The 23,349-nt window shown below is 46.9% G+C and overlaps 1 protein-coding gene and 1 non-coding gene across 5 annotated transcripts in view; both read left to right on the top strand.

The window, feature by feature from the left end:
- Positions 1 to 3,206: 3,206 nt before the first annotated feature.
- LOC126574490 (SH3 and multiple ankyrin repeat domains protein 1) overlaps positions 3,207 to 23,349 on the top strand; it is an 80,842-nt gene continuing 60,699 nt past the window's right edge. For 2 of the 4 annotated variants that reach the window (XM_050234724.1, XM_050234720.1), the window contains exons 1-2: positions 3,362 to 3,579; positions 4,176 to 4,563. The gene's annotated coding sequence lies outside the window, so the exon portion shown is untranslated. The other 2 variants (XM_050234722.1, XM_050234721.1) reach the window with 2 other exon arrangements.
- On the top strand, positions 14,683 to 14,755 carry Trnak-cuu (transfer RNA lysine (anticodon CUU)). Its single transcript has one exon. It is a non-coding gene; the product is annotated as a tRNA-Lys (tRNA).

The raw sequence follows: 23,349 nt of genomic DNA, 5'->3' as shown, positions 1-23,349 counted from the left end.
GACAATATAGCGAAGGAGGGTCGATTTTTGAGCAGAGACGAACTGCGATTCAAAACCAATTTGCCAGCTCCCAGGGCATTCGATTTAATGGAACATCCAAGCGGCAATCATTCGGGACTCGGATCGTATGAGGCATTGCAAACCGAGGAGATCCGAATTTCTCAGAAAACACCTACAACGCCTCCGCGTGACGTAATCGCTGACGTCCGCGCGATGAGCTCCAAACGCATCGCGAAAGATGCAGTCGACCTGCAGCAGTCCAACGAACGATGGACCGGGGAAATCCCATGCAGGTCCAGGTTGCAGAAACTCCCTTTGCTGTTCATGTTCTTCTTGGCGCATCATCTTCCATACCCCCTCCAGACCTCCTCAAGGAGCTCTCTGGACATTGGATCGCGTATGCATTTGCAGCATGTTTTCTTGGTGCGTCGTTAGAACGTCCACAGGGCCAGGAGGGCCTGTCACCATCGTCACGAAACAACGATTCCAAGAGGACCAAGCAAGGGAGATCATGTCCCTGGCTGTCCCTAGCTCCGTTTATGAGCACGAGCCGCTCGTTGCCCCCCACTTGTGTCTGTGCCGTGGGCATAATCTTAAGGGGATCCCTCGTGCCCAAAACGTGCAGCTGGAACTGGTACTCTGGGGCTCCCAAATTCGGGAAGAGCTCAACGGGCATTGTTCTGCCGGTCGTGAGGATGGCCCAAAACATTGGCATGGAGCAGGGAGGGTGGAGATGGAGCGCACCAGGGCGCGCCACAGTCATTTGTGGCAGGCTTCATATTAAAGGAAGTAAATTATAGTCCCACCACAGGAGGTCTACAGGAGGATGACTCAAACACACAGCCGTGGAGCACGTCGTTGGTTTGTGTAGGTGCCATGTAGAGAGACAGACAGAGAGAGAGATCCGGATCTGCAGAAGAATCGCAGATTGTCTGACGATTGTCTGTACACGCAATATTCAGGTTTCAAGAGCAGCTCGCAGGCATCGCAAAAAGCAAAAAGCAAAAAAGAAGGGTAAAATCGAGGAAGATATGCGGAAGGAATTGGGCTTCCCCCCAAAAAAAAAGGTTCGTCCGAATCGTATGTGTTGGAGATGCCACTTGAGGCTCCGCGGATGTTCACTCGCCGATGTAATTATACGAAGGACGCGCTCGGCTCGGTCTCTGTGTACAATAAGTTCAAGAGGGCCATCGTGAAGATGATGGCTTCCCGTGGTGTGGCCCATTCTGGATGCGATGGTCAAACATATCTGTTGTAATGGGTTCAATCGCATTCGTCATCTAAAGGATAAACTTCAATAAATTTGCTCGGTCGGGATAGCATTCAATAAAGATGTCAAAACTGCAATCTTTTAATAAAATTCGTTCTCAACAAACATTGTACATCGTTAGTATGTTTCATACGGACACTTGCAATTAATCGAAATGCTCTACATGTGTCAGCATACCCTTTTGCGTGTCCCATTCGACATTCCTTCATTAATTCGTACTATCAAAGGCTCATGTTTGTAGATTCTTTCCACGATAGCCCATCGAGTATTTTTTAATTTGCCTTTTGAGCGCCCTCTCAAAGTTGGAAAACTGATCATACATCATTTACAATTTCGCTAAGAAAATAAGCTTTAATTATGTTTAAAAAAAAGTTCATAAGTTTGATAACACCGATGTGTACTTCGAAAACGTTGGTTTTAGGAGATGCGTTTCAAAGTAGCGAGATGCATATATAGGGCGCAATTTTTTTTAAATCCGTATCTACGTTACTTTTACATCAAATAATCCGAGTATTTAACACAATATTTTTTTAATGCTTCAGCAAGAAAAGAAAATAAAAAAACTGTCATCCATAAAAAACAATCTTATCCAGCGGTTAAGGTCCTTTTTCACAAGAAACAGGAGCGGACATCATTTTGGGATGCACTGTACGAGTTTTGCGTAAAAGGTGTAGGTAAACGTGTACATACGCTGTGTTCTTCCAACACCAGCAAAAACCATTCGCAACACCAATACCAACTCGCGTGAGTGCTTAACGGAATGAGTGTGTACCCAGCCGACAAAATCTTTGCCGCCTAGAATGTGGGGGCCAAAACTTTAGGGGAATGTAAATCACTTCTATAGGTAGGAATACACGAAGCGTAAACTCTCGTATAAACTCAGAGTGTAATGCCAAAAAGATTATACTTATGTCAAAAAGATTATAGGCCCGCGGAGCGTAAATCCGAGCGTAAAAGCAAGCGTAAACACAGCACCAACATGAAGCGTGGCGTTATGATGAATTGAATGTTCTACAATCGCTAATATACAGTAAAAACATCTTAAAATATAAAAGAAGATGTTCAGAAATCAACTTATCTCGTCGATTTATGTTTTTTGTGGCCAGAAACACATGTAATTAATGTAATTGCATAGTGTAATTGCAGATGCACGAATGTAATTGCAGTTGACGTTTCGGTATAAACTTTTATGCGATTATGCCTGCCACACGAAGCGTAAACTTTTTGGCATTACATTCTGAGTTTATACGAGAGTTTACGCTTCATGTATCGCCGGCTTATAACTATGATCAAAAATCTAGAGCAAAAAACACCCCTCACCCTTTCTAATACCTTAATTTTCGTTCTAAAATTTTGTCCCTATGCTAAAAATCAGCCACTCAGCGAGAGGGGTGCTAATAGTGGGTTTTTACCCTTTTTTCATATTGTCGAGTTTTTTCAACTGTTTCTTCAAAAGTTGCGTTTATATGCTGCTGGGTAAAACATTAAACATTCACTGCTCCAATCTCACACGTCAAACTCGTCCGATCCCGAACATCAGAGCTTTTCCGTGATGTTCGAGATTGGGCAAGTTGGGAACTCATTCTGGTTGGCGGGGGTGTGTTGAGATGCATGTTAAGAACCCCATACACTATCATTCCAGCATTCATACATCCTATTGCCGCTTTTTATCGTTTTCCGTCATACAATTCACTATTTTTACAAACGAATGTTATTCATACAACTATCGCATCCACTTTAACCCATGCGTGGTTCATTCCAGGCATTTAGACCGCCCCAGAAGTGCAGATTGCTATACTAAGCATGCCAAATCAGATAGAAAACGTGTCTGGGAGCCCTAAGTTCAGTGGAACTTGCAAAGGTAGTGGTGAGATGGGCACAATCTCGCTGCTCGCCCGTTCGTTCGCTTCTCGCACGCTCGCTCACTAATTAAAAACAAACTGGTGAGCGAGGAGGTACGTTCACGCTGCGCTGTACGCCCACCAGCGAACGCCGGGCACCAGAATCTTCTTTCAAAGCCCTCCGGGTCCTTTTACCAGATTTAAAATTTCGAGTATTCAGTGAACTAGGGAAAGGTGATTTTTGGTGTAGACTTACAAGTGAATCCTGGGAGTGTTGAACAAGTGTCCAACCTGCATCCTGCCGCAGACAGACAAGTGCAGTGCGTGTCCCTCGCTGGCGGCGGCGGTGGTGGTGGTGCCCGTTCAGAAACCGTAAAAAAGGCTTCCAGAAGGGAAGGTAGAAGGCAGTCCTTGGCTGATTCTGCGCGACCTCGCCGTGTACGCATGTGTTTGTGGGTGTGTGCGTGGGTGCGTACGTGCGTCATGTGCCGAAATGTGCGTGTGGGTGTGTGCGTGGGTGCGTACGCACTTGATGTTCTGTGCGGAGGTTCTGCGAGGCTCGCCTTGAAGAAGGAGCAAGGCAACGGAGAAAAAAAGGGTCGCGCCAGGCAGCTTTTCGTCCCGGTATTTTTGACCACATTCACATGCTACTGCTGCTGGTGTTGCTGCTGAAATCGGGCCGCGGTCACGCAGCAGGCCATTGCAAATGGCAAGTTTGTTTACGCTACGCAAACTCTGCGAATCCGTGGATACGACGTGTGTGGATGGAGAGCGTGTTCAGCGTCGCGCCGATGGTTGCTTAGAGCAAAAGTTTAAAATTTTGAACGTCGGCAGGGGCGACTAGTGATGGTGGTGATGGTTCCAGCAGTGCGTGCAGCAGTTGGCTATGGAGTTTCTTTTCGGTGCCTTTTTTTTCTTCACTTTCCCAGCAGCGGCTTGAGATGATGTGACACGATTCTTGTGTGAGATGGGGGGAGCCGGTGGGCGGGGGTTTGCTCTTGTGATACTTATTTGTTTATCCGTTTTCTCTTCTCCTTTCCCATTTTCTTCCTGTCCGTACGCAGTGAGCGTCATGTGTTTTACGTGTGCGTCGAGTTAGTGTGATCATCGGTTTTGTTTGAATTGTCTCTGGCGATTGGCAGCAGAACGTGTGAACCCGGGAAGAAAGGGTTGTGAGCTGAAGTGTGCAAAATAGAAGATCCGCATCAGAACGGAACGTGAATGTGAAAACGATAGTGAGATATTACCGAGCGGTGTTGGTGGCCCTTTTCTAACGCTGGCAGGAAATTGATAAAAGTGTTTGTGCGCGTGTGTGATTAGAGCACCTGTATACGCACCTTCCATCAACGGAATTTCGAGTGTTTCCTATCGAGTCTTCGAGAGATCAAGCGGATTTCGGTGATTCGCGGAATCAGCACCTCGGCCGGAAGTCGATCAATACCCTGTGCCAAGGTAGGTTCTTCCTGATGTTCGTTACCTGATGAGTAATTCCTCGGCATTCGCCTTACCACCTGGGTACTAGATGCGTCACGAATGCAATATGGCGATGTCGTTCATAACCTCGAAAAGACTTCGTGGAGAAACAATTTACCATCAATCATCCCAAGTAAAACTCACTTTAATATACTTGAAACTCTGAACAATCGAACGTATGTTAAAGTAAAGTACCACGATCCAGCAACACACCAAATCCGGACCCTATATGGGACCAACTTTTTTTCGAACCGAATTTGCAATCGAACTGCATAAGAGCTACTTGGACCAGAAAGCAACTTTCTTTCATCTTAACGACCATGATAGTAACTTTATTTAAACCTCTTTTTGACGGTCGTTAGCGGAAATGTGCTATTGTGACCATGCACCCTTACATGCAAACAAAGCGTTGGATTGGATGTTCTAAAGATCTTCGGCCCCCAGTGGCCAATAGATGAACAAATGGTCCAGTATGGTGGTGGTGGGCGTTTGAAGGTATTGTTACCGGCCATCATCAATGAGAACATGTGTTGTGCAAGCCGCCAATGCCGGAATGCGCCAAGTCGGTGCTTCTTCGTTCGATCACGGATCACGCGGATCGCGGATAATTGTTTGCGTTCCGTGTGCGAGCGTTGGTTGCTTGGTTGGTTGCTCGTGGTCACGGCTCATCGGAGCGTAATATGAACCTCGACGCCGCTGGTGGTCAATGTCAAGACCACTGGGAAGTGTTGTGTTGTGTGTGCGGTTTTGTTTATAAGCGGCCATGGCGCGCCAAAAAGATCTTTTAACCCACACTCGCGGCCATATCTTGTTGGACGTTGAGGCCTTTGAGTTATTATTGTCCGGATGCGTTCGGCTTGGTATGCGCAACGCACTTGTTCTTAGGTCATGTGCCAGGTGTAAGATGGATGGTTGGGCTAGCCGGAACGTTTGCCACGAGGATGGGGTGGTGTCCCCTTCGGCGCGACGAGCTGCGTAATGTATTGGCCTTCGTGCGGTACAAGTATTCCAGTTTTTTTGATACGCGCTCGTTTGTACTAGATTACGTTATCAACTTCAAGAACTAGAACAGATCCTCCCTTCACGGCACCGCACAAAACGTCGCAGAAACGAAGGGGTAGGGCGAGGGTGGTCCTGTTTACGCCATTTTTACGCCTTCATTCGCCGTGTACACTACACACGTGTGCCTGAGCTGAGGCAGGAGGTGGTAAAAGTAAAGAAACAGTGAACGGAACAACCCCAGCGCCGCACCAGCAGCAGCAGCAGCAGCTAGACCACAATCTGGCCAAACATTTGCCAACCGTAAACGCAAAATGTGCCCCCCCACGTACACACATACATACGCAGCCCCCCTGGTTTTGAGTTGAGCGAGGTTGGTGATCGAAACTCGAGACTTTGACGATGATGTCATCCGGAGACCGATCCGACCGACCGGTATTGGAGTGCCGCGTGTACCGAGTACCGATGCCTCGCGTCTCTTCACTAGAATAGATCTCGCTCCTCCGCTGGTGGTCCTCGAATGGTCGCGTTGTTGGGACTTCTCTACTGTCCCCGCGGGTATCAGACAAGATCTTCCGTACTCTAGAACCTGCGGGATCGACGACAATACTTGGCCTGCGGGCGGAATAGGATAATGTCACTGTCGGATCTGGAGAGCCAGCGAGACTGCCTCCGGGAATCGTCGTCGGATCGTGATGTATGGTCGTGTGCGCACGGATTGGCCACACGAGTACCCGTGGGCGGGGTGGACGACGAAATCAGAGATCAAACTCCTTCTCCTCGTCGTCACTTTGGCCGCGAAGAGATAACCGACCGGCTGCGGTTTCTGTTTCGGTCAAATTGAAAGAGATATGACGTACTCTGTGGTTGCGATTGTGTTTCGATTCCCAGACCCCCCAGTCCCCAATCCCCAGTCCCGCTCTCGCAGAATTTCGCAGACTCGATTATGCAATCAGTTCGTCGTGATAGCATTCTCCCTGTTTCCTGTTTAATGGGCAGAGTGAGCCATCCGCTCTGTCGCCGGTGGCCAGTGACTTTTGCTTACCACGTCATCGACCATACCAGCCATTGGGTTGTGGTTCTGTCGCTCTGCACCGTGGCATCATGGCGGCAACGGCGATTGATGGAGGAACACGTTGCGTTATCTTGTTTTCGCCCGAGAGAAGCGCAGCAGCAGCCGCGTATCAAATGTGTGCCAAAACGGCGGCCGATACCGATAGATTGTGTTTGAATAATATTACGGTTTTGTATTGTAATGATGTCGTTTACGCACTTTCATAATTACACACTTTCCATAATCAGCGTCGGCAATGGTGACAGAACCCATTTCATGGTAAAGGCGTTATCTGCACCGGGTATTACTCTTTTCTTCTCTAATAGATTTTCTATTTTTCCACACAAAAGTCACATTTTCATTTGGGGTAGATTTATTTATATTGAAGATTTCCTGCTAAGGTTTTTTTGTGTGAATCTCGGGTTTTATTGTAAACTTGGATATTTTAGAATGATCGAGTAAAATGGCAATTATTTGATTATCGAAGATGTTTGAAAATAAGCCACAAATTAGCTTTTAGATTCTATGTTGGTCCTATGTTAGTTTAATGACTTTTGAAGAAAACTTTTGTCGAAAATCTTGCAAAAATAAAAGATTAACATTTATCTTCGATCCCAAGATGTGGATACGATACAAATACAGAAGAGAGACGCATAAACCTGGCTAAATACCAAATTAATGCAAAAAATCACTCTGATCCGACACCTACTTGTTCCTCATCCCCGAAACTCATTCTCGAAAACTACTACCTTCACTTCAAACACAAAAAAATCGAATCGACCATATTTGCAATACGGAATGAAATGCGTGAAATTCGTGACAGACAATAGTTGAAAAGCGTTTGTAAACATTGCCTTTTCTAAACTCCCAGCAGTGGGCCCGAGAGAAAGCCTTTGACGCCATGGAGCGTGTGTCAAACCTGCCCTGCCATGCCATGCCCTACCCTGCCGTTCCCCTAACGGAGCACATTTTTCGGGCTGAAAGTCTTCCGTTTTCTGCACACAACACATTCTCTGCTTCATGGTTGTGGTTTGAATGTTTTATCACCTTTCCTTCCTGTGCGCTCTGCCAAATGACTCCCTTGCCTGTCGCGTGGAATATTCGGGGTCTGGACGGGATGTTTTTTTTTCGGGACTGGCCCCTCGTGAAAGATATGGTGCGAATTCGCCAAAACCGGGAAGGTCCCCTGTCGGATCGAGCTACCACACCAAAGCGAAGGCATATTTGATAATTTGATCAATATTACGAATACGGGTGGCTGTCCCCTAGGAGAGAGAGACAGCCGTAGGTGGTCCCCAAACGAACGGAAGCGACAACGAAGCGCTTCCGAAAATTTTTCACACAGAACAACCCAGAACCACCAACCAGCCCCTCCGGGACCGTGGGACATGTCCTGCCTGGTGGTGAGGTGGGCTGTGCGACAAGAACCATCGCCAGGACGCACCAGGACGACTCTGTTGGGGTGCCGTGCGATAGTGCTAGTGAGGACGTTCGTTGGCGAGTGTAAACAAAACGCATACACTGACATGCCAGGACGACGCACGGGCACAAAGGGCCCACAGATACCAGCACACAGGACGCCCGGACCGAGCCGGGGTTCCTCTGCCCTAGCTCCCCCCAGTGCCTTTTATCCTGCCGCGGAAAAGGGTCGTGAGTCGATAAGGATGCGTCTGCGCCTTTCGACCTTTGTCGGTGTGTTAGTGAGCAGCGCCAGGCCCCTGTGTACGTTTAGGGTGGTAGTAATGTTGCGATGCGAGCAAAGGTCCACCGAGAGGAGCAACTGACGAAAAGCTCACTGGGGCCAGACTGTCATTTTCGGTGGCGTTGTGCATTGTTTTACCATAAAGCAAATCATTTGCTTTTGCTTGAATTCCTAGTAACGAATATACTTAAATACACAAATAAGTCTATTAGTTGTGGAGACATTAACTTGTAATCTAGTTTTGTATGGGTATATGAAATGTTCTACATTAGTTTATTCTAATAGATTTTAGGGTATGACTGACAGTTTACCCTCCATGACATGCGTAACAATCCTATCATTTCGCTCTACCGAATACTAGCTTGCTCCATGAAAAGCAAATCAACATTCGTTATAGACGAAAACTACCTTCATCACACATATGTAGAATCGTGAAAATCATGCGAAATGATGCAGCACATTTCAGGCCCCAAACGAGCTCTAGCTATCCAGTAGCAAGCTATTGGGGAATCCAAGCGAAAGCATCCCTGGTCCCGGTTGTTTGTTTCTCTTTTTTTTTTCATCATCCGATCATTCCGCGTATCGACTATCGGCCGTTCCTCTCTCTCTCTCTCTCTTTTAGTGGCTCCAGAGCTGTGGGCTTTTTGGCTCTTCTCCTTTCTTCTGCTCCCGTTTTGGGCCGTGCTGCTCCTGTTGTTACTGGCCACTGGTTACTGGCCGCATGCCTAGCCTTGCCTTGCCTGTCGATAACACTTGCTCCCGGGGAATGTATTGTACAGTATCAAAAGTGAATCGCTGGTGAAACATCCCAAGCTCCCCTCACTGCTCTCCCAGTGTCTATGGCGATACATGCGTGATGATATGTTGTTTCGGACCGGGCGAGGGACCATCCTGCCCGCCATGGTAACGCCACTGGCGCCAGCTATCCGCGCGGCGGTTGGAATTCGATGGTCGATGCAAAACATCCCCAATTGTCGATCCTTGCCTGCCGGGCGGTGGCTAAGAGCCCCGAACCTCGAGGTCATTGTTGGCCAATTACGTTGATGGTTCTGGAAGAACAGCACTTAGGTTGTCTTGTATCTCGAGCCGCCTTCGCGTCGGTTTGTCGGTACAATCGCATCCCATCCCTGTGGAAGGTGATTACCGGGACTACTGATAGAAATTCCGGCAGTAACTGGCCATAACATAACTTAGTTGGGAACATAAAAAGCCCCAACAATGTTTTAGTGCTTGATTTAGATATGATAACGTAAAAAAAGGAATAGAAATAGGTACACAGAAGGTAATGTTTGTCATCTAGACGGGAGGACGGCATTCAGTTATCAATGAATGCGCTTTCTCTTCGTAAAACAGTACAATGTCGCACTACTACATCTTGGGACTTTGGTGTGGCTTCAATAGGCATCTTTTTCAATTCCCCTTACAGTGCGCTACCCGTTGCGCTGTCTGAAGATGAGCGTAGAACGTGAATAGAAACCGAGAATCCTCGAGGGGAAGGTGGAACCGTTGATACCTAGCGTCGCACACGGCCATTGACCTTTCCAATGCTCATCTTCCCCCTCGGGGGAGCTATTTCTTTCATGCAAACCTATCACCATTGAAGCCCGTTGAGCTCGGATATGTCTGGGATAATGTCGCGGATGGGAGGTACACACAACCAAAGGGAAATACCGGAGGGGGGGACGCTGTCTAAAGACGAATACTTTTTATGCTCGAACAAACATACAGAATATCTTGTCAGCGTGTAAGTCCATCCTGCGCGGGGTATGAGTGGAATGTCTCTCCGTATGGGGGGGAGCTATCAGTCAATGAGGTGCCCAGGTTGTAGCTGGTTTTGAATGGAAATAGTCTCCCATGTTGTACGCATCCTTTCATTTGCGAGATTGTCTCTGCGAACTGTACTCGATGTTGATGAATGTTTTTGTTCACTGTCTCAATACAATCGTCGAACATGCTTGAAAGTAGAACATGCTGTTTTTGTATATGCAGAAATCATGAGCAAACTGTTTGCAAAAAAATGCAAATACAACTGGCAAAGATATAACTCTCGTTCTACAATTCCCAATAACGCCCGTTTTCTACAGCGTACGCTGGTGCTACGCCTAAGCTATCAATTCTCTTTATAAGTGGTTATCACTTTCGTTGTTTAATGATAGGATAGGGTGTGGTGGTGAAAAAAACCTCCCCGTCCTCGACCCTCGGTCGTCTTCCGACGTTGACGTCGATGGCGCATGTCCAGCACTATAATTGTCAGCTTTCATAGATTGGCTCCGTCATTTCCTGTCGGTATCTTTTTTTTTTATTATTATCGTCGCGGTCTTAAACTCCCGGTATATTAATTGACAAAAAAAGGGGGAAGCTCATCCGGGAAGGAGGGAGCTCATCCGGCAGGGAGAAATATGATTTTAACGCAAAAATGGAGTCGTTTGACCGTTCGTGCGTAAGTGTGATTAAAATCGTATGGATTCAAACACAATTCACCCTTGGCACAAAGTGATCAGAATGAAGATTTAACGAACAACACTGTCAAACGCTGAGCAGTAACAAATTGTCCAACATTATTAGTTGTTCTCGAGCTTTCAGCATCTGCTTCTGATTGCTATCAGAACCCGAACGAAGATGACACAGAGAAAGAGAGAGAGAGAGAGAGAGAGAGAGAGAGAGAGAGAGAGAGAGAGAGAGAGAGAGAGACGGGAGGCCTGTGGTGTTAAAAATCTTTGCCCACTAAACTAACGGGCTTCTTCCGTTTTTCGGGCAGCATTCCGATGCATAGAAGAAGGTGCCGAATTAACGATCCCAAACACTCATGGCCTCCCGTCCATTGTTCGGTGAGGTCCGGCAGCGGGGCCCCTCCGTATATTATATGATTCAAGCACGGCAACGGGAATTTCCGATCGATCGAAGACACGTCGCTAAAGAGTCATCGTGGAAAGGAATGGGTCATCATTAGAATTTCGCTCCATCCATCACGCGGGCCCCGAGAATCCGTTACTCACAGCGTGGACCTTTCCTGCGTGTTCTGTTCGCTCGCGTTTATAGTGGCACAGATCGATCCAGAGGGAATTATCGTCTTACGCGATGAACTTAAAACTGTGGCGCGCTTGATTTGTTGAGAGTAGTCGACGGGAGACGGCTCCAACCGTTGTGCAGTCAATAGTCCTAATTTTCAAGCCTAGAAACCCTTATTTTAACGATCCGTTGATTCATAATTGAGCATTTGATGGAGCCGTCAATAGTAAATCTGGCATTGATTACCCATCGCGTTGGTGCTGGTGGGGGGAAGACGAGGGTATTCTGTTCTGTTCTCCAACACACATGATCATCATCGCGCTCGGTGAGGTCAAGGCCATAAAATCAAGGCGTGCAGAATGGTTCGCTTGGAAAGAGCGCGGAATTATGCAAACGCTCAACCATGGCTAAAAGAGAAGGGAGAATCGTCAATCACGGCGCTCATCCTATCAGGAACCAACGCGAACCGTTCTACAACACTCCTCAAAGTAATGACCGCCGTCTTGGTTGGTCTCAAATTCCACTCCAGAACAGTCCAGTTTGTTCTGGTAAAATAAAAAATAAAAAGAAACACTACGTTGGACTAATGTTGTTTCTGATTCCCATTTTTAGCACTTCTAATGAGGTAGATTTGTTTCACACTCATGAAGAAACCAGTCTTCCGTGGCACTGTGAGTGTGTGTTGCTGAAAACATGTTTATCGGACTAGGCTAGGCAAGAGAAGCGGCAGTTGAACATTTTAAACAGCTTCGAGTAAAACACTCACACTTTAGGCAGTCTTTAGATCGAATTTGATGGAATTCTTGCTCTTAATAATTTTAATTATATTACTTTTTCGATAGTAGGATAGCAATTCTAACTGTATTTCACATTAATTACACTTCTTTTAGAATACTTGTAAGATCATATATTTTTAAAACCCATATCCTCTATTCTAAACTCTGTTAATTTGAGTTATTAAACCAAAAATCCACATTTTTGTCGCTACAAATCGTATCCAAAATGGACCATTTGGATATTCCATAAAACTCTCCGTCTTCCCCAATTCAACTGGTGTCGAAATGGGAGGTTGGCACAGGAAATTGACTGTCTAGCCAGGCGCTTCTACTGTTTATATTAGTGCATTGGTGTTAAATGATGCTTCCATCCGATTGCATATCTGTTTGATTCTTGAGGCTGTTAGCAAAGATTAAACCTATTACCAATGGTTTATTTGTATCTCTTAAACATGATCAGTTTTGTTGGGCATAGCTGCTAATTTTGAACAATAATTCTTTAATATTTTGGAAAGGCATTTTTTGTGAAAAATGTCTCACCTTTAATGCCATTTATGTAACTGTTAATAATTCCGTACGAAATAATAAAAAAGACCGATTACTGAATGTCCGGAAACGATTATCTTGCCCCGCTTTAACGCTCGGCTTGGTTAAATCAAATCTTTTCGACCCTCGACGGCGAAACAGATATCGTTCCAATATTACCCGATTACCCTGCGATCGGTTGTCGTTTGAAAGTCACACATTCCAATCCAAAACCCACCGCTTCGGACGTGAAACACCTTTCTCTCGCCATCCGCTAAGAAGCAGCATACTGTCCCGTTCGTTCGACTCGAATCGACTCTTTTGGGGAGGGACTGGATCTCTCGGACTGAAGTGACCCTTTTCCGTATGGTGGATTACCAGAAAAACAAAATTCTTCAATGGGTTGAATCGACACCGTTCGCCCGGGGTTCCCGAACAAAAAGTCACCGAGCGCCGGGGGGGAATCAATCGAGCATGTAAATTCGCGCAGTCGCGCAAGAGGAGAGCGATCATCGCACAATGCGTAAGAAAGTTGGCAATTAAAGTGTTTAAATAGTCGTGAAATTACTCTCGACTCTGTGTTTGCCCATTGTCGGTCGGTTGGTCGGTCGTTCGAATGCGGAAAGGCGAGACAGGCGATCGCGCAGATCCTGTAAAGTGCGGCTGCATTCAAAGTCCAGCCGGTTTTTTTTTCTTTCTTTTATTATTTTCCTTCCATTCATGATAATGGGCCCCACCGGACCTCAGCTTCTCATGCTAGAAAAGCGCCACAATTTATCGGCGAGAATTAAAAGAACACCCGATAGTCGGCTATAATCCCTCATCCCTCTCTTCCATCGCGCGCGCGGGCGCTGTTCCTGCTATCCGTTGTGTTCCCTGTTTTTGTGTTGAAAGCATCGTAAAACGCTCGACCGTCGCTTTTATGGTGCGGCATTATATTATGCACATGCTAGATTCGGAGCCGAGGCGTCGTTGTTCTGAACTATGAACCGTATAATCGGAGCGAATAATCCGACCGCCCAACATTCTACCCGGCTCCCGGTACACATCAAACGACGACGGTACGTTGCACAATCGTCTGCTGTTGATCTACTTTGGCTGCCTTTTTGGTTTCGGTCATCCGTTCGGTCGCGGTTGGTTGCTGGGGGAGAAATCAATATTCCCAAAATTTGTCTATCAAAATCGATCCGCTGTTGCTGCGTAGACGATTCTCACACGCTGGTGTCTAAATATCAAACATCTATGCAAAAAAAAAACACTTCAGTAATTGCCTTGACCGATTATTAACACCGTCGGTCGCTCAGTTCACGTGCTCAGCATGATGGGGGCTGAACCACCATTGGCAGGTAGAACATGTGAGTTCAAGGTCTCACGTTGGGTCGGTTATAATGATCCGCTTAGACGCTCAGCTTCGCTAGATTGAATCGATAAGATGCGAACCGACATTCGGTTATCTCTCCTGTTCGATCTAGCTTGTATTCAACATCCACAAACCAACATCAGATTAGCTATATCTTGAGAGCCTTTTTTTAAATTGACGTCTAATCCTGTGTAATCAACGGACTGTGGGTTGTGCCTCTGGGTTGCGTTGCAATCGACGGGTGGATTTTAGACTCCACAGAAGTCACAACATTTTACATTCTGCTATCAATGCAATATCTCTGACCAATGATTTCTAAAACGATTCCCACGGATTGTACTAACTCAGATCTTTTTACTATTGACATGGGACTGAAATGGCATGTCTTCTTCCTGGATTAAAGAGCCTTGAACTTTGCATGCACTCAACAGCTAGAATCACTATTTCAATGTTTTAGTCGCTGAGACATCAATTACAGATTTAAATGTCTTGTGTTACTTCATATAATCTATAACTTCATCAGTTATGTATTGATTTTGCTTGTATATATTGTATTTTTATTAATAAACGCTTAGTTACTTTATAGCTTAGTTAATTTATATGCTGCAACATGCTCGTAACCAAGGGAAGGATGATTTCGACTTGAACAGAAGGCACTTCTCACCTTCCGCAAGCCCGGCTAGCTCAGTCGGTAGAGCATGAGACTCTTAATCTCAGGGTCGTGGGTTCGAGCCCCACGTTGGGCGCGCATGATTATCACTTTTTTGAAATTATTTTTAATCGTTTGTATTGAAACATAAAATATCGCACCGAGATATCATCATCAACATACGTGTTGTGTTGGGTGTTGAGGCTTAACTTTATTTTTATTGCGACGAATGTGTTTCTTTTACGATGTGGCTAATTGGAGACTGGCTACGCTGCGCTCCCCGTGGATGGTTTTATCTGTAGGCCAGAAACTATATCCAAGACATTACCACCAACCAGGCACACCCATAATGGAGTCATTTCACTTCACGCATGTGTGTCTGTCTGTAACAACACTCGAACAACAATATACTTTTGATTGGCCATCGGCCACCCCGGGAGGACCGAGCTAGTAACGGAGATTCGGCTTCACGCACCTGAGCGCATTAATTGCGCTCTCTTGTTACCAAGAACCAGACCAGACCCCTCATGCACCAGACCCAGAGGCCAGCATTGTCAGCCCGATGGCGTAATTTATTCGCGCGACATTTCTGATGCTGTTTTCCTTGAGCGCCGACCCCGGCGCGGCGGCGGCTAATTAAAGCGAACGTTTTATTGTCATACTAATTTCGCACGTCTGTTGTTGGTTGGTTAGCGATGCGATATTTTGTCTCGGCCCAATCATCCACGGGTAGTGTACTCTGGTAGTGAGCCGCATCTGACCAATGGCCCGCTATGCATTGCTTGAAACAAACAGCGCAACACGCGCTTTGCCACGCGATACGCTGCCGCAGAGAGGAGTTGTTTTGTTTTTAAAGTTCGCAGCTTCCGCGAAGGTGCGCACGAATTTCGATTGAACAATTTGTCCATTGCGCACAGGCAGACAGGTGGTGATGGCACATCGCAAAGATGCGTCGACAAATCAAAACAAGACAGCTCCTAGGAGTGCGTGGACCGGCTTGTAACATTGTCAATGCCATGCGCGATGCTGCGCGTTCGTATCTCGAAATGTTGCAAATTATGTTGCCTTCGGAGAGGGAGGGAGGTGCTAGTGGTGCGTGTTCCTGCCCATGTTTTGTCTAGGCAGTGGCCTAGGTAGTGCTTCTTTATGGTAAGACAAAAGCGAAACTTTGATTGACCACAAAAAAAAACGGTGTAGCAGCAGGAAAAAAAACCAACGAACGCTGCGCGCCCGTGAAATCAAAGAAACTCGAAATGCCGACTCTTCCATAAATGTTGGGGTTTTGGCGTGGTGGCCTAAATTTGTAGATATACGCGTCAAATCAAGCAGGAAGGGAGAAGGGAGCTTTTGGTGGTGGAAGCGCGACCATCGCCGCGGTCGTCTTGCTGGCTGGCTGGGCCCACACGAACCTTCGCGACGATTTCATCCGCATGTGTGTCATGCCATCTCATGTGTGTGCATGGCAGGAGATCATGCCTTTTTTCGGCATCATTTCTGCGGCGTTCGGTGACCGCCAATCGTGCCCGCGGCCACGCGGCGCCGCTCGCAACTCAACGAAATGGAAAGGAAACCGCCCCGAAAACCTGTTGCGCTGTCACCCGTTTGCCCTCGCGGCCAGTGGTTTTCCGATGGTCAGCCAGCGAGACAGACTCGAAAGAGAGTGGCCCCGCTCGAGAAACTTTTGTTTTTCCACCACGCCGACGATCCTCGTCCACTGGTGAGACTCTCTGACGTCTCAGCCACCAGCAACAACAACGACGACGACGACGACGACGACGGTTGGTTTCCGTTTGTTCCGCTCGCTCCACCGCGCGGCCACCTGGTGGACCGCGAAAGCGAAATTGACGACGGCCCGAGAGTGGGCTTGAGTTGTCATTTTCGAAAATTGACACTTCCCCTCGCAGCAATCCGGCTGCTGCTCTCACCTCGCCGTCACGATGGTGACGGTCTTTTCATTTCGGCATATTTTTGCGCTGCCGCTGCGTGCCTGATACTTTTGCTGCAGCGTTTAACAAATTGCGTGTAAATGGCCGACCGGTCGCACTTCGCGAACAGCCACGACGACACTCGTCGACACTCGACACTCGCGCCAGAGAGGTGCCAAGGTGTGTTTAGCGGTTTAAGTTTTCCACCTCTTTCCCGCTCCATTTCCACTCCCACCACTCCTCGGTGGATATTTTAACGCATCCGCCACTCAACGACAAATTTTTCCCCTAGCAGAGGTGAACTGGTGACCGTGCCACGGACATCCACAATTGATGACTTGGTTCCGAACTTCCGTCAGCGCGCTGTCGTCGTCGGGTGTGTGATTGAGCATGCAGCTCATTTTCGGAGCCACAGTTTGGCGCGACTGGCGCGACTTAATTAGTTCATTTGTTTGCCAAAAAGGAGGGAACGCGAACCGGCGCGTAGAGACCGCCACCACTTACTGTCGCCAGTTGCACCTTAAAACTGACGCGCCTGTCTAGAATGTTTGGCCTGCCCCCCCTCCCTGGCACTGAAGGGATGCGCTCAATTTGTCTCTCGGCTCACCCAATTGGACTTTGATCGATATCCTCCTCCGGCTGCTTTGGGGCGCATTTGTCTTCTGGCATCCACTGGTCGAGGCTATGAACAAGGTCTTCCTCCTCCCGCGATAGGCAGGGAAAGAATAATGGCAACGATTTGATTTGTTGATTGATTTTCCATGTTCCTGGCGGCTGTTGATTGATCTTTTTTTTGCGTATCGCCCATCGTGTGCATAAGCTAGTTGATCAATCATCTTTGGTGACCTTGTTTAGCTGCTTGTATGCCCCCGAAACTGGACCAACCAGTGTTTTCTTTATCTATTCAGACATTTTTGGCTCATTTTAGTTTTTCCTCAGTTTGGGAATTAGAAAATTTGCGTAAACAGTTGTTCATTTTATCAAAGTCTTAGTTAATTACACCTTCGCGACCCTCTGAGGTCATCTTATTTTTATTGATAAGCATTTCTGCAGGACAAGGTAGTTTCTGAATTAACATTTTTAATACACCCAACACGCCGTGACTGATGCGTCGTCAACATTTTGAATGTTTCTTACAATCGAGCTCATAATGTAGCATCATAAATCACAATCTCTCATCTAGCTTGCCGCTTTAGAGTCAGAGATACTCTTTCGCATCTTTTCTTTTGGGAAAAATGTTACATTTTGTGGACAATGCGATTCCGGCTGCATGGAGATTCTGTTTCGAATTAATAACACGTTCTGCCTTAGCTAAACTGTTTAAACAGAATCTTCTTCATGTGCTGGTACAGACTCATTAAAGACTTGAAAAAATTGAGAAATTTAGCAGAAAGTTCAACGATTATTTTGATAAATAATAAGAACTATAAGAAAATATTAATCTATAAGAACAACGCATTGAAAATAGTGAAACTACACAGTAAAAGTATGCAGAAAATATATGATTTACTCAAAACGCTACAATATGATCCTGTAACGGGTGTGAAAGTGGATATTGGACATGGTAGCAATGAATAATCAAAGATATGTCAAAACACTCGTTGCGAAATCAACTGTCATAATTCAAACAACCTTTCCATCCGTTCTTTGACTTCATTTTAATTTACATTGGTTTTGGATTCTTCCCAATGAAATCTGCACGCCCATACTAAGCATGTATTCTGCAGCAATTCAGGTTTCTATTAAAAGCATCCTAATGTTACCGGAAGGGCCCACCATCATGGGGCCCATTCGCTGAACGGGGTTTGTTAAATTGTTCCAAATTTTATTTCCCCACTCGCCCCTTGGGGCGCTGCTTGTTCGATATGGCGGATCGCACTCATGCTGGATGCGTGCTCCAGGCGCCGCGAGGAGCCGAAGCGCAGCTGCCAATCGTTTCGATCCGATGATTGCTTTCCGCTGGCGGCATCGATGGCTGGCTGTGTAATGTGCGCTGCTACCCTTTCTACTGCCAACTACCCCCTCTCCCGCCGCCACACTTTCTGTCTAGTCAGTTGCGCTAGATACGCTATTTATTTATCAGCCAGTTATTGATTTAAGTTCTTCGAGTTAAGGTTAATTACCTTCGAGCCGAGGTGTGCGCGTTCCACACTTCCGATCTATCGGCAAAGTGTCCGTTGGGGGAGGGATGCTTCCAAATTACGAATCAAGAACCGCGGATGGATGCGCGGATCGCACGAGTTGAGAAGGGCTCTCAGGCACCGCCTGCTGTCGGGTGTCGGGAGGGGGTGGATGAGAAGAATAGGAAACAGGAAGTGGAAGATGAAAAAAAAAACAACAACAGCAACGAAGCCAAGAAGCTCTCTTGCGCGCGGATGCTACATTAGTGGGCCGTGGCCACGGTGTTGTGCGCCCACAGGAAGCCCTCCTCCGGATTGTGGCGTGGTATCGGGGCGAAATCGTGTGCCCGTTGGCCAACCCTCCTCTGCCCCGGCTTGCACGAGAGCGAACAGGTCTCTGCCCGGCGGGAGTCTGCTAGCAACCACTGGGAAATGCCTCGAAATGAGACCTGACCGCTGGAAAAAGGGCTAACGGTGCAGGCAAGCAAACTGGACGCTGCCAGATGATGCTGGCCGAATCGAAATCGATCAGTTTTGCTTAGTCTGATATTAGGTTTTTTTTTTCATCACCAGCTCACGTTTCGTGTTCGTTGGAAGCTACTGCCTGTGTGAAGGTTTCAAGGTTTTCGATTACAGTTACTCGTTAGGTCAGGGTTAGGTAGGCAGCGGCATTTCTATTTAAAAAAAAACTGTACTTCCCTCGACGAATCTGGAGAAGAATGTCGATTTTCGTCTTTTAATAAATGATAAGAAGTTGCTCCGTGTAACTTAATGAATCATTTTTTCAAAGAATTATATTGATTCCTTAGCCGAATGTCAACCATACTACCGTAATTCACTCAGCACGTTTCTAACTGACGTCTTAAACTCGAAAACACTTAGCGCGCACACTTGTAAGCTTATCGCCCATCGTGTGCGACCATCCATGAGCAGTCAGCACTGCCATATGCTGGAAAACATACGACTGCTGGAGAGGCAGGCTTTTCAATCGATTCCGAGCCACTCATTGCCTCGATTCCCCACAAAATGGAGCACACGTTTACTCGTGCCCCCCCTCCCGTTCATGCCACCAGGGGCTGGAGGACTGCAAATTACGAGCAACCGTTGTCGGCCAACAAAACCGTGTAACCTTTGACATCGTAGCGCAAAAGATTAGAAGCCGGTTGGTCTCGTGAATGTCTGTTGCAGTGTAGAACCGATACGCGGGTGGAGGCCAGCTCCAGTACCTCACGTGTCACCGTTCTACTGCGGTTGCCCTTGTCACTATGAACCCGCTCTACGCTCTAGCAGCAGCACGGTGGTAGTAGCTCCGTTTCCCATACTTTCTTGTTGTCACGATCTAGCACCAGAAGCGCGCGAGGCTACCGTTGTATTGCGTTCACGACTTTTGGAGGGAAGCGACGTAAATGAGACGCTATATGTGGAGCCTATGGCTGGCCTAGGGAAACGGATTCTTTCGCTCTGTTTGACCGGTGCCCTCTTGGCCCCCGGGTGCGCACACGCATGCCCTCCCTTGGTGTTGGCCTTGGAAGGCTGAGCTCTTCTCTTCGCATTTGAATCAAGTGCGGTTCGGTGCGTCTCGTGGTCTCGACTTTTGTAGGGTATTGGATGGGCATTTCGGAACGGATTTGCTTGGTCCAATGGTCCTCTTCCATAGGAAGAGGTCAGAGAATAGTGGCTACATTGTTGTGGGTGTGTATAATGCCTCGTTTGCGAAATAAAACCAAATTCGATCGTGTGCCTCGCCGGTCGAACCCTTCCGCTGCATTGTGCCCACCTTTGAGGTCACGGTGAGGATGAATAAAGAAAGTGCTGCCGACCGCAGCGAGAGCATCGGTTTGACATTTCGAAGGTGTACACTCTTCCCTTTTAGTGTGTCAAATCGTGGCTTTAAAGGTCACCGGTAAAGTTTCAAATGAAATACGCGACGACCAGTCTGCAGCAGTGAGCATAAAACATCGAATTTTATGGGAACTATAGTATTGGGTTTACACCCAAACCGCCGGTGTGTTACGTTGTTGCTTGAAGCTAATGATGCTGATTTGAGCCATGGGAAAATTCGTTGTATTGCGACACATTCCGCTGAATTTGAGGTAATTGCAAGTTCACATTTGGAAAGTTTGACATCTATGTATCAGTGCGTGTCCGAAAACTTGACAGGCTCCAGAATTAAAGAATTGCTGCCTGGTAGTTTCGCTATCTTGTTCCCTATGATCTGCACAAGACATAAAAAATACATCCTTACAGGGTGAGGCAAAAAACTGCAACACATTTAAAACGCCATATAATTTTCATTTTTTGTTAGGATTTTATTGAATAAAACCAAAAAATGTTGGGAATTTCATAAACTTTCAGAATCAGTTTATTTTTTTACGGTATGTTACTTTTTGGACGAATTATGGTCTTGAGACCGTGAAGAGGCCTTGCTTCGCTTGGCCGCAAATGATGAAATTCTGAACTTTGTTTTCTTTGATGAGAAACCATTCGTTATCCTGTAGTTTTTAAACGAAAAAAAATATGGGATTTAGTTTCCAGGAAAGTCAGCTGATAATTTACACTCTCGGCTGGCCACCATGACGCATAAACCGGGTTGATAATGGGTTGAGATGCGATAGCACGCAATTTTTTGCATTATTCGCACATTTTCGTTCGGTGGATCCGATATAAATCAACAAATTAATGTTTCTAAAGCTATTAAAAGGTTCATTGCAGTCCTAGAAATGCAAACAATTCATGCGAAATCCCTAAAGACTCCAACAGGACTCTGTACCTTCCCTCAAAGCAACCGAGACATGAGATTAGCGTAAAGAAACATTTCACACTTCATTTCCATGTCTCACTGGCTGTCAATATCTATGGGCGCAAAAAGCGCAGGACTTCTCCGTTTGCGGTATTTTGAAGGGCAAGGTTAGACCTAAAAAATGACATAGTTTTGAACAGTTTATGCAAACGCTTCTCCAAGAATGAGCCAAAACACCACAAAGCACACTGCGGGCAATGAGCGATGGTTTCTTCTACAGTCTCAAGATCATAATTCATCCAAACAGTAATATACCGTTAAAAACTGAACTGATTCTGAAAGTTCATAAAATTCTCGACATTTTTTGGTTTTACTCAAAAAAATCCAAACAAAAATGAAACATATATGGCGTTTTAAATGTGTTGCGGATCTGTTGCCCACCCTGTAAACCCAAACCAAAGATAACTGAAAATCAAATTCTTGTTAAGCTCTACAATTGTCTTTTTGTTCTAAAGATATGTTTTCTACAAATAATATATAGCAAATAGAATGCCTTCCTGTCGCCTATTTTTCGTTCCGGTACTCCCTTCCAACGGACATTTGCTGGCACTTTGCGCCATGAAATTGCAGCGCCGGTGTCAATGGCCAGCCAAGTCCGCAACGGTATTCAAATCATAGGCGCATCTTGGTATCCATATGGAACGCTTGAGCGTCTCGTGCATCTCGCGCTGTGCTGTCCGTCAGTAGATCGGCCTAGAACCATTACCGTTCGTGCGAATCCAGTGACGTGAGCCGAGGAGTTTCACACACCGCTCTGCTCTAAGTGGCACCCGCGTCCTGCATCCACGCTAAGAATGCGGCACTGGGCGAGCGGATTTAATTTGGTTCAAAACGTGAATGTCTCTCCCCTCGGGGGTGTACACACTACCACCTCGGACACGGCAGGCAGCGCGATGACGCGAAGGAAAACGTGGTATTGGACGATAATTACAGCATCTCGCCGCATCTCGCGGTTCTTCGCTGCGGAAAAATACGATCACCCGGGGATCTCCTGCTCTAAGACTGCTCGGTACCAGCCGGTTGTTGGTTCTTGAGTGGCCGCAGGTTAGTTCTACGCTACGGATTATACCAGCGTGTAACGAGGCTGCCAAGGCTCTGAGGAGCGACTAGCGCGCAGGGTGATTCCCGGGGCCACGTCATTCCAGGTTCGGCATCGACACAGTGAGTGACAGTGCCCTGTGGGATGCGGGTGCTAAGGGCTAGGCTCTACCCCTACTCCTCTAGGAGTCGTTGCGTTGCGCCACTAGCGAGACACACGGCATTTCTTCGACATCGGCTTTGGAACGTAGCAATAATGTAAATCTTAAACCACCGTACTCTATCCCGCAGGCAGACAGGGGAAGCTTATGTTCTATTTATAATGCCACCAGCGGGCACAATTTGCTCTCCAGATCCAGTCGGCGGATAGCGGATGGATGTTATTTAGAACCCGCGGAACGGGGATGTGCACGAAAACTGGTCAAAGTGTCGAAGATGGCGGCAAAGATGTGCCTAGTCACTGAATTCAACTGTGCTGCCGGTCGGTCGGTCGGTCGGTGTGTTTGGTTGCAATGCGGCTATATATAATTACTCGCCGTTGAGCCCTGGTCGTCCCCCGCGGTACGCGTTGGCATCCAGGTATCCGTTAGGGCAGCTGCAAGCAGAGTGCACTGAGGGAAGGGAGTACTGTTGGTCCCGAACGCTCTCCTCGGCTTCTCGGCTGCGATGTCGAAGATCATGATCCTTGCAATGAGAAATTCTTAAAGGTGATCATAAATCTTCCGTAATAATCACTGTGCCGGGTAGTTTATGAGATTCAACAGCTAGAAATGGCTATTCGGGGACTGTTCTTGCTGCTGCAGTTGCT

The sequence above is a fragment of the Anopheles aquasalis genome, chromosome 3 (genome assembly GCF_943734665.1).
Source record: "Anopheles aquasalis chromosome 3, idAnoAquaMG_Q_19, whole genome shotgun sequence".
NCBI classification, from domain to species: Eukaryota; Metazoa; Arthropoda; class Insecta; order Diptera; family Culicidae; genus Anopheles; species Anopheles aquasalis.
Note: the sequence above shows the minus strand (reverse complement) of the source record. Positions and strands in the feature narration are given on the sequence as shown.